The 12847-nt window shown below is 37.6% G+C and overlaps 1 protein-coding gene across 1 annotated transcript in view; it reads left to right on the forward strand.

Moving 5' to 3' along the window:
• The first annotated feature begins 3499 nt into the window (after window positions 1-3499).
• CLCN3 (chloride voltage-gated channel 3) overlaps window positions 3500-12847 on the forward strand; it is a 294065-nt gene continuing 284717 nt past the window's right edge. The window contains exon 1 of the mRNA XM_053703819.1: window positions 3500-3647. The gene's annotated coding sequence lies outside the window, so the exon portion shown is untranslated. The remainder of the gene's footprint in view (window positions 3648-12847) is intronic.

A 12847-nucleotide genomic window follows, 5' to 3' on the forward strand; every position in this document is an offset into this window, starting at 1 on the left:
CTGGACAAAATACACATAGAATGGTTTAAATACCATCAACTAACAGACTTCCTTGTCAAACACCCACATAAGCTACTACTTTTTCACTCCCATACTGGTTTCAAAAGCAGCTGCATTTATGACACCCTTCATAAGGGCTTTCTATCTTTTACATACCAATTACTTATGCAGCATGTCCCTCCCCTCGTACACACAAAAATGGGAAACAGAGATTGGCATTACACAAACCCCAAAGGTATGGCAAAAAATCTTCTCCTGCATGACAAAATCTTCCTCATCCATTTATGTAATGGAAATGAATGTTAAGTTACTATATAGATGGTACTACACTCCCCACTGGCTCCACACCATTTTCCCTACACACTCACCGGAATGCTGGAGAGGTTGCCAAAACATTGGCACCCCTACACACATCTAGTGGACGTGCCCAACAGCTCAAGCATATTGGGAAGCTATCAGAGTCGATTTCGAAAAAGTTCTATCTCTAAGTCTCAAGATCGACATCTGGTTTTTCATCTTTAATAACTTTACCAAAATAACTTGCAAACTCCGACTAGCTCTACTGACTATAATGACAAACTCAGCAAAGCGACTAATTCCCAAAAACTGGAAATGCAACACACTTCCATCTATCCATGTCTGGAGAGAAACAAACACTCAGTCTCTCCAACTAGAAAAATATTGCTTTACTCGTAACAAAAAAATTGCTGACTATCACTCAATATACTTTTTGTGGGAGGAATATCTTAATCAGACACCCCCCACACTCAAGACCATCACCCGAACATCCACTTCTTAAACCTAAACTCAAATTCTCTGACCGCCCATAGCTAACAGACTAGACGCCTTCCCTTATTACCTTAAACTGGACAGAAGGTCATTTTAAGAGCCCGATAATCAATGATACAACAGTTTACACCTCTGCAGGAACCATGTACGTATGTGTATATATATTTATACACCCATTTGTATTGTCTATTGTATTTTCTCATTTACTTAATTGATTTAATTTCTCTCTCACCTAGTTTAAATAACTTACCTATGCAACCTAAACTTGTTCACTGAACGATAAATATACCTACCCACAACTCATATATGTCGAAAAAATGTATCATGTATCATGTATATGGAATCATTGTTATCCCACTGTTGCATATGTAACTGTTTTAATTCTGCATTGTATGCAGCGATTATGTTCAATAAAGCTTTTGAAAAAAAAAAAGTATATTAATATAACTGTGTTGGTTATGCAAAACTGGGGAATGGGTAATAAAGGTATTATCTATCTTTTAAAACAATAAAAAAAAATATTATTTAAAGCTAGTCACTAACTTTATTTTGATGTCCATTCTACACATTTTTATATATATTTTGTTTAATTTTATCACAGTTTCATCGCCGACTCCTCCCAGCAGCTACTTCCACTGGTTCATCTTAGAGAGCGGTCCCACCCACTTTCTACGTCGATTGAAAGCGCCTTCACAACCAAAATTGGATCTGCGCATGCGCTACTTTTCCTTGTACTTGTACCGCGATCGATGTCTACTTGGCTTTTGTAACAAGAATTTGCAGACTACTAACACTGAGCATGCGCGTCTAATGAACGAGCATGGTGAAGAAGTAGGAGGATTTTTCTTTAACGCATGTGCTTTGAAATTGTGTGACATTGTAATGGATAGGCTTAACACCCCGGGGGGAAAACGATCATTGGAGGCTCAAATATAGCTAGATTGTCAATCAAATATAACTAAATGGCGGGCGGAGTAAAATGTATTACCGTCGGATTATTAAAAGGTAAAAAACTCACTTTTTTTAATAACATCTGTAAAAATTGATGAATGAAACTGGGGCTATTTTTAAATGAACTTGTATATGGCGTTACCGAGTGTGGTTAACTTTACCTTACCTTTAAGCTTTCATTCCTGCTTTTCAAATGAAGATGCCAAGAGAACAAAAAGAATTGATAATATGATAATGCTTGAAATTGCATGTTCTATCTGAATCATGAAAGAAAAGATTTAGGTTTAGTGCCCCCTAAAGCACAGCTTGGAGTGGGATGGAACCAAGTGTAAACAACATCTTATATAGATTCAGGAGTAATTTAAGGAAGCACTTCTTTACAGAAAGAGTGATTGATTTATGGAATAAACTTCCTCAAGAGGTAATAATTTATTTATTTATAAAATATTTTACCAGGAAGGATACATTGAGATTTATCTCGTTCTCAAGTATGTCCTGGGTCTACAAAACATTGCATTGATATAATAGGGTACAATAAAAGTTTATACTTTTAGGTAATATCGGGCAGACTTGTTGGGCCCATGGCTTTTATCTGTCGTCAATATTTCTGTTTCTATGTTAAGTTATTTTGGAAATATGTCATAATACAGCTTATATATGAAAGCTAAAGGTAGTTGTATATAATTGGTAATACATTTGTATACATAGTACCCTCAGAAAGATGGTATAGTACTGTAATCAGAAAGGTAATATTTGTTGTTTAAAATATTGACTACTATTTGTATTATAGAACACAAAAAAGAAAAACCACAGGCAGAGAAGATTGTGACTTACAGGTGGGGAAAATAGTAACAATAATTGTCAATGACTGAACAACTTATTTTTAAACTTGTATACAAATGCACGCACAAATGCACACACACAAAAAACATGAAAGCAAATAGTGATAAATGAGTACTTTCCCAAAGCACCAACACTTTAAAAATTAATACTGTACAAAACAGGTACATATTTAGTTCATGTTCTGCCCTAGGCTCTGGGAAATCTGCCTTCCTCTAAACACCTAATCTCTACAATTATAGTTTGTTATTTTCTTCAAATCAGAGGCCATGTATGGAAAAGTTATTCACCCTCAGTAGACAATCAGAAATCATTATTTTTTAGAATAATATAACTTAGATAAAACATTTGGAAAGCATATGAGTAGAAAGACATTTTGATATAGGACAAAGATTTAAAATGTGTAATTAGAATTGTATCCTATATATTATTCGTTAGAGTGAATAGTTAAAAAAGTGCACAAAATGCATCTGTTAAATATTTTACTAACAGCAACGTCTATTTTCAGTTTACTTGTTATATTATAAATGAAATCATAAATTAAATGTATTTTAACAATTAAGGATGTTACAAGCTTTGAACAACTACTATGCAATTTGGGGTAATGTACGCATTGTACGTTAAGGGGTTAACACATTGGTTGTTTGTAGACACTCTAGCTCTCTCTGGCAACCTACTGGTTAAAAATCAATACCTAACACTAATCCAGATTGACAGTCAGCTGATCCCTAAATGTTACTGTCGACCTGAGGTCCTCCCTAGCAACGTCCCCTCCTTCCCAGCAACAGCTTCAGCAGCTGCCCGGAAATGGTGCCCGGATGTACCATCCGTTCGTACCGATGCGTTGATGTGAGCAACCCCTAGTAGTCTGTCTGGCCTGAAAACTAGTCTCGTCAAGCTTCCTGCGTATGTTAGGTGTTAAGCGCATACCCTGCTGATCTGGGCATTGTCTGTTTCTCAGCTGCCTTCTGTCAGTGTATGCCGACGCAGTAAACAAGGGCCAGGAAGGGGAGGATGCAGCATTCCCTCCCCAGGGAGCAGGCGGCGCCCCTGGTGTGTTTGGACAGGTAGGTAAGCAGCCTGATTGGGCCTGCAGATCTTAGGAGCATGAAGTGTATGAACAACTAGGGAAAAACACACTAGATCTCGTATTAGCAATGTTAGCGTTATTGTAAGGCTGACTGCAAACTGTATTTTGGTTGTCCTAGCCTTGGACAACCAAGTTGGGAGTCACATGTAGTGTATTAATCTGGCACAATAATACATAGTATTTGAGGCTGAAATCAAACAAAAAGTAAGCTAACCTTTACATATAGTCTGTAACCCCGTGTCCCTGTCTTAAAGGGACACTAAACCCAAATAAAATCTTTCATGATCCAAATAGAGAATACAATTTTAAACAACATTCCAATTTACTTCTATTATCTAATTGTGTAATTCTTTAGATATCCTTTGTTGAATAAATAGCAATGCACATAATATGATTTTAAGCAAAGTATATCAAGAGAATGAAGCAAATTAGATAATAGAAGTAAATTAAAAAGTTGTTTAAAATTGTATGCTCTTTCTAAATCATAAAAGAAACATTTTGGGTTTAATGTCCCTTTAAAAATAACTTTAAAGTAATATTAAAGTCGGTTTCATTGTAATAAAAAAAAGAAAGCACTAAGTATTGGGTTATACGTAATATACATACTATACATAATTTCAATATGTATTCATTTTGAAATTATATACTTTTTTAAAAAACAAAACCAAACCAAAAAACGATTTATGCAGTGTTCATTACTTCCTTTCACAGCCCCACAAGGGGGTGGAGTATTTACAATTATGCATATCTAGCTTGATGTTCTAAATCTTTTAGAGTAACGTGATCTGCTTACTATTAAGTAAAAGCTAGAGAGACCGGAAGTCAGGTTCTGCTCATGATCAGAAGAGACTGATTACAACTTAAAGGGGCAGTCTATTAGATATTTTTTTGTTTTGTTTAAAAGATAATGCCTTTATTAACCATTCCACAGTTTTGCATAACCAACACTGTTATATTAATAAACCTTTAACTCTTTGATTACCTTTTTATATCTAAGCCTCTGTAAACTGCCTCCTTCGCATTTCTTTTGACAGTTGCATTTTAGCTAATCAGTGCTGACTCATAAATAACTAAACGGAATTGAGCACAGTAATCTTTATGACACGCATGAACTAGTTGTGTCAAGCTATGAAAAACTGTCAAAATTCACTGAGATAAGAGGCGGCCTTCAAAGGCTTAGAAATCAGTTTATGAGCATAACTAGGTTTAGCTTTTTAACAAAGAATACCAATATAACAAAGCAAATTTGATCAAAGTAAATTGGAAACTTGTTTAAAATTGCATGCCCTATCTGAATCATGACATTTTTAATTTTGACTTGACTGTCCCTTTAAGTTATAAACATGTCTGCTCAGTTATCAAGCTGTAGGCAGGGGCTACACTGAGAATTTCCAAGTGCTCATTTTGCAAGAAAACAAAGTAAGTTGATGTTTACTTTTGATTTAACATTTATTTTACTAAAGGAGCTCTGTTTCATATCCCTTTAATAACACTGGTACATTTTTTGCCTTGCATTTTATAACCACCTATTTCATTTTAGACAAAATTATAGCTAACCACTGAATCTGCCGTCACTACCTCTAGAGGCATAGGTTCCACAGCTTGACTGCTCTTATTGTAAATAACTAATTTCTTTGCCACTTTAATGTTTGGAAATATATTGTTAGCACCCTTACTGGGACTGCATTTGTAAAGGAGTGTTTTATATTTGCTGTAAGCAGTGGTGTTTCGTTTACTTTTTATTTATTTCTAATGACACAATGAGTCCACGGATCATCTAATTACTATTGGGAGGCAGCAAAGAGCACCATAGCAAAGCTGCTAAATATCACCTCCCTTCTCTCCCACCCGAGTCATTCTCTTTGCCTACGTTAGAGCAAGGAAGTGGTAAAGTTTGGTGTTAGAAAAAGATTTTTCAAGCAAGTTTTTTTTTTTTTTTTTAAAGTAGGGCAAGATTGTGCTGCTTTGTACTAGGATGTAGCCGTAGTCCACATCAGTCTCTTCAGTAGGGCAGTGGTGGCTTTAGAGCAATGGGAACTTGTGGGACATAATTCTCACTGCGCCTCCCATGTAATTTATGCTGCCTTAACTCTGTAAGCCTGAGTAAAATTACTGAGTCTTTTTTCCTTTCCACAGGGCTATGTGAGGGAAAGGACCTCTCAAACCTGGTGAGCCGCCTTGCTGTCCAGCAGAATTGGAGGTAAGTGCTGACTTTATTATTTCTGGGAAGGAGAGACACTCCACAAAAAGGGGGCACTTTATTTCAAACACATAAAAATGACAAAGGGGCCAATTTAAGTAAAGGCACTTTATATTGTAACTTTTAAACTCTCCTATACTGGAGAGGATTGACATGACAGCATTTTTAGCAGGCACTGGGGCTAGGAGAATACGCTATGGTGGTTCGACATCTCCTGGCGGTTACACTTTATACATAAAACACAGACCGGGAGATTTTGGTTTGAGAACGCCCACGATGGGTGGAGCTACGTGAGTTGGTAATCTGAGTTGCGCTCCACTTTTACTTCTCTTCCGGGTGTGCGGATGAATAGTTTTTCTGGGTCCAGCTAGAAACGCTTGTTTTTTACTAAAAGCGGCCGTTTGTTGGACCGGAAAACTGATCACTTTTTATGCTGCTGGGTTCCGGATCATTTACTTAGAAAGGAGTATCACTCTCCGGTGTAGCAGGTCAGGTAGGCACCTCAGCAAAGAAGCTGAGGTGTTTATTTTATTTATTTATTTCACTTTTGTAGCCTAAGTAAAAAAGGTGACGGTTTAAAATTAAAGTGACAGTAACGGTTTTGTTATTTTAATTTTTAATTAAAGATTCAAGGTTGTAAGTTGATAATTTGATCCATTGTGAATCTGGATGGATCAAAAGGCTTTGCAAAATGCCACCAATCCCTTTCTGTTCCTCATGTATTGAGAGAACTTTAAATTACAGGGATAGACTTTTTTTCTGAGCCAACATTTTTCCAAGGAGGATGTTGTTCAGGAGTCTAATGACAATGTACAAAATATGCCGCAGCTTTCTCCTCAAGCGTCCCAACTTGTATCGCCCACACATGCAGTGCCCTGTGCTTCCTCTCTAACTCCTCCTGGAGTCACGTTGCAAGACATCGCTTCTCTCATGTCCTCTGCGGTTTCTGATGCATTATCTGCCTTTCCCATGCTGCAGGGAAAGCGCAAGAGGAAGTAGACATTCAGTAGGTGAGGTTACTGACGCAGTTGTTGCTATTTCGGATGCCCCCTAACAGAAGCCTGAGGAGGATCTTTCGGTAGCCTCTGAGGGTGAGATCTCAGACTCTGACAGTGTAATTCCTCCTTCTGATACTGAAGTTGTATCCTTCAGGTTTAAGCTTGAACACCTCCGTCTGTTACTTAAGGAGGTTTTAGCTACATTGGATGACAGCGACACTATGGTTGTAGTTAATCTGAAAAAATCCAGTAAGCTAAACAAATATTTTGAGGTACCTTCCTCGGTCGAGGTTTTTCCTGTACCAGGTAGATAAAGAAAATAAGCAGCACAGAATAACTATGCGCACATAGCGTGGAGGGGATAATTACCCCGGTGTTAGAATACTGTACAAGTGCAATGCAGGCAGGACTAGAAAACAGGTAAACGCGTTTCAGCTCACGGCCTTACTCATTACCTAATTAAAATGATGCAAAGTGTTGTTTAAAACTACCCGCCCACTTACCCATTGGACACACCCCCTTTATGAGACAGACCAATGGGAAATTGTACAAACAAACTTCAATCAAAAATGCAGCTCCAAATCAAACATAATGAAGTGTTAAATTACAAAATACTCGATCTATTTAGTCGGCAAGGTGGAAACCAATCTAGCTATTCTAATCATACCACGATTCATTTGTCCCTCCTAATATAGCACCACTTGAATGGGCTGAGGAGAGATCATATGTCTTCCTCTAGCTTTCTAATTTATTTTTTTTGTCATTTATGTGCTTACTATTAGGAGGGCCATTGGACCAGTGGGATATGAGTCCATCTCTTCTAGACTAGCCGTACCACATATCCTCCCTTAACTGGTTCGTAACCCCTTTATTTGCTTAAAATCCAGACTAAGTTCACTTTATTATATCTGTCTGTAGATTTCGCATTAGGGTTAATGGTTAGGTGGGTGTCTAATCTCTTCCTTATGTGCATAGCCCCAGTCCATGATATTTGCCGTCTGAGTGGTTTACCTGTTATGTATTTAACTCTAACAGCAATAGACCGATAGATTGCACGCACACACTAATGAAGTGGTATATTGTATTTCAGTGGGCGTGGACATGGAGAGACACAGCGGCACATTCGGAGACACTGTGGAGTTGGACTGACGAGTTCTTTGTCATTAATACACACAGTATTCATACATATTGTAGTATATTGTACTGTGCTGATTTATAGTTAAATAGATCGAGTATTTTGTAATTTAACACTTTATTATGTTTGATTTGGAGCTGCATTTTTTATTGAAGTTTATTTGTACAATTTCCCATTGGTCTGTCTCATAAAGGGGGTGTGCCCCGGCAGTCCAATGGGTAAGTGGGCGGGTAGTTTTAAACAACACTTTGCATCATTTTAATTAGGTAATGAGTAAGGCCGTGAGCTGAAACGCGTTTACCTGTTTTCTAGTCCTGCCTGCATTGCATTGTTCTTGTACAGTATTCTAACCCCGCTGTAATTATCCCCTCCACGCTATATATATATAATTTTTTTTTAATTTTTTTTTTGATCCACTCATGCAGCGCTTTCTTTGCGCTACCTGTAAATAAAACTGCACTGTATTCACATTATTCTAGTGTCTGTGCTGCTTATTTTCTTTATCTACTTAGTAGTGGCCATATGTAGCAAGCACAGACGCTGAGAGCGATTCAGGTTCTGGTCGCAGAGCACACTCATCATCAGGGACTCTCACCGGAGGAAGCAAAACCGGCACTTCCGTTATTGGAGGTTCAGGACACAGCCTAGAGTCCGGATTGAACAGGATCATCAGACACTTTTGAGAGGTAAAGATTGCCCCGAGTGAAAGCTGAAGGAGTCCCGAAGGACAGCAGGTATGTGCCTGGAAGTTTGCTGTCTCTAGAACGTTAAGATATATTCTACATCTAGACTACAGTCTCTTTGAACGGCCGTGTGTTTATGCTACATATGCCCCACGGAGGTAGGGGAACCCTCCTGGGGGGCAATATCCTCCGCTAAATATATATTCTTGTACAAACTGGTCATTATATGTATACCCTAACTGGGCTAATGACTCTGGCTTAATACCATATTGTATACATTATATATTAAGTGATTATTCCTCCTGTGTTCTTTTTCTCCACTCACCTTGGATATATTTTTTCCTGTACCAGACCGAGCTTCTGAGATCATTGCTAAGGAATGGGAGAGACCGGGTATCCGTTTTTCTCCATCTCCTATATTTAAAAAGATGTTTCTCATAGCTGACTCTATCAAGGAGGCTTGGCAAACAGTACCCAAGGTGGAAGGAGCTGTTTCCACTCTATGGACAAAAAATTAGAGGGGTTACTCAAGAAGATGTATGTACACCAAGGTTTATAATGGCAACTTGCTGTGTGCATTGCTACCGTCACTAGTGCTGCGGCATATTGGTTTGATGCGTTGTCTGATGCTATTAGGACAGACACTCCCCTTGATGAGATCCAGGATAGGATAAAAGCCCTTAAATTGGCTAATTCCTTTATTACTGATGCTTCCCTACAAGTTATCAAACTGGGAGCGAAGATCTCAGGTTTTGCTGTTCTAGCCCCCAGAGCCTTATGGTTAAAACCTTGGTCTGCAGATGTGTCATCTAAGTCTAAACTTTTAGCGATTCCTTTCAAGGGAAAGACCTTGTTTGGACCGGGCTTGACGGAAATAATGTGCAGCCAATTGAAATGAATGTTTATATTTATCTCATTGTATGAATTATTTCGCTTACAACTTTTTTAATACATTTAGTAAAGTCTAATTAAATTATATTTTAACATTCATTTCAATTGGCTGTTGATTTTCTTTTTTTCTTGATTATTTACCTATCATTTGTTGAAAGATTATTATTATTTTTTTTTTTTCATATGTATTGGGACATAATCAACTCATATATTTTTTTTGACCTGCCCTTTAAGGCGCCCACAGTACTTGTTTTTTCACTTCAGTATTCCTTTTGCTAGTTTGTAGGGAACTAGTATCCATCTGTGGTGCTGGTCCTTGCTGTTGGATTTATAGCGCAAGAAGTTTAATCTTTTTTCCAATATTGACGGAAATAATCTCTGATATTACGGGAGGAAAGGGTCATCTTCTCCCTCAAGATAAGAGAAACAATCAAAAGGGACGTCAGAGTAAGTTTTGTTCCTTTCGAAATTTCAAGGGAAATTCTTCCTCTTCCAAGCAAGAACAGCCTAAACCTTCCTGGAGACCCAATCAGTCTTGGAATAAGGGAAAACAATCCAAGAAGCTTGCTATTGAATCAAAGACCGCATGAAGGGCCTGCCCCCGATCCGGGACCGGATCTTGTAGGGGGCAGGCTTTCCTTCTTCGCTCAGGCTTGGGTTCGAGATGTTTAGGATCCATGGGCAGTAGACATAGTGTCCCAGGGATACAAACTAGAGTTCAAAAGTTTTCCTCCCAGAGGCAGGTTTCTGCTTTCAAGATTATCTGTAGACCAGACAAAAAGAGAGGCATTCTTACACTGTGTACGGGACCTTTCCGTCCTGGGAGTGATAATTCCTGTTCCAATGCAGGAACGGGGTCTGGGGTTTTACTCCAATCTGTTCGTGGCTCCCAAAAAGAGGGAACCTTCAGGCCAATTTTAGATCTCAAGAGTCTAAACAAATTCCTCAGAGTACCGTCCTTCAAGATGGAAATTATTTGTTCCATTCTTCCTTTGGTCCAAGAGGGTCAATTTATGACAACAGTGGATTTAAAGGACACGTACCTACATGTTCCCATTCACAGGGATTATCACAAGTTTCTAAGGTTTGCTTTTCTAGACAAACCCTTTCTATTCGTGGCTCTTCCTTTCGTGCTTGCCACAGCTCCCAGAATTTTCTCAAAGGTTCTGGTATCTCTGTTGACGGTGCTACGATTATAGGGCATTGCAGTGGCGCCCTATCTGGACGACATCCTGGTCCAGGCGCCATCCTTACAACAAGCAAGGTCCCACACGGAAATGCTGTTATCCTTCCTGCGATCTCACAGATTGAAGGTAAATTTGTAAAAGAGCTCTTTAGTTCCAAATACAAGGATAACTTTCTTGGGAACCATAATAGATTAATAAACTGAATTATATAAAAGCGCCTATGAGGAGGTGTTTAAAACAAATCTTATTTATTAAAGGGACAGTCTAGGCCAAAATAAACTTTCATGATTCAGATAGAGCATGTAATTTTAAACAATTTTCCTTTTATCACCAATTTTGCTTTGTTCTCTTGGTATTCTTAGTTGAAAGCTAAACCTAGGAGGTTCATATGCCAATTTCTTAGACCTTGAAGGCCACCTCTTTTCAGAATGCATTTGAACAGTTTTTCACCACTATAGGGTGTTAGTTCACGTATTTCATATAGATAACACTGTGCACGTGAAGTTATCTGGGAGCAGGCAGTGATTGGCTAAACTGCAAGTCTGTCAAAAGAACTGAAATAAAGGGGCAGTTTGCAGAGGCTTAGATACAAGATAATCACAGAGGTTAAACATATATTATTATAACTGTGTTGGTTATGCAAAACTGGGGAATGGGTAATAAAGGGATTATCTATCTTTTCAAACAATAAGAATTCTGATGTAGACTGTCCCTTTAATACCAATCTAGTTTATTGATACAGTATCCTATTATATTGGACAATTAATAGGTATGACAATGTAGTTTGCCTTAATGGGGTAATACTGTCCTAGTATATGGTCTATTGTATTCTCCCAATTAATGTATAGACTGTCGGACCATATAAACCATATATAGCATATATACCTTATGCTCAAATGAATCCAAACATTAAAAACATAAAAATGGAATTTAAACAGTTGAATGTTGTCTTAAAATTATATAGTAGATCTACTAGGTGCACCTAGACTAAAAAAGTAAGTAAAATGGTTTAAGAAATGCCCATTCAAGGACTTGTAATACACTTGAGACGTGGTAGTCCTAATATAGTCACTTTATGAGTGAATGTTTCCACTCTGCCTTAGAATCCTAAATGTCTCTTACTTGAATCCAAATTTTAGTGTCCTATAGAAAACTAATGTCCAGCAGTGTAGCTCCAAACAAGTGATCCAAAAAATGTGTGTGTGTGTGATCCAAAATATATTAGATTGTGTGCCAAGGCAAAAAAATATATATAAAAATAAAAATACTCTGTGTAGAAAATATAAAAAATACAAAAAATCTGTGCAATGGAAAAAATAGTGTCTCTAAAATTCAGTGTTTAAAAAATTCTACAAAATCTTTAAAAAAATAGGTTGTGTCCTGAAGTATCCTAAAACTTGTATTCCTATATGTCGATATTATGTGTCAATGTTCACAAACAGTAATAAGGAGTAGAATGAATAAATTGACTTCACCAGTTTATGGATTATCCATACATGTGGATTATTATCAGCCCTCCCGTGGATATCCTTTATACAGATCCCTCAGTTGCAGTGACAAAATCTGTTAATATATGAAAAACAAGAACAGAAAATAGTGCAATAACGCTAATAGACAATGTTTAAGATTGAAATAAGGCTTACCAATTTGTCAACGCGTTTCGGCCTTTACATAAGGCCTTTATCAAGACTAAATTGCTTACCTATTGGTGGCCTTGTATACACTTACTAGATCGTTAATTTATTTAGGTTTTAGCGCCAAAAGATTTTTTGATTCCCCATATTGTTTCCTGGTGTCCGCTGTTAAACTTCCCCATCCTCCTTCACTATCCGTTTCATATTTATCTCATTTCCTGTGCTACCGTGTTTCTTTTCCCCCTTGTTGTATTTGTTTATACCGGAATTGTCTCGCATATGTTTACCGGAAGTGGCACCGCTATACCTTTCTTCCCTTCAACGTGTCATTTGGTGTTATTTTGCTACGTGATGTAATTTCCTGTGTTTCGTAATTTAAATTTACTACTCAAAAATTACTATAGTATCTTTTAATACTGGCGGTTATCAGTATTTAGCGATATTTGACT

The sequence above is a fragment of the Bombina bombina genome, chromosome 2 (genome assembly GCF_027579735.1).
Source record: "Bombina bombina isolate aBomBom1 chromosome 2, aBomBom1.pri, whole genome shotgun sequence".
NCBI classification, from domain to species: Eukaryota; Metazoa; Chordata; class Amphibia; order Anura; family Bombinatoridae; genus Bombina; species Bombina bombina.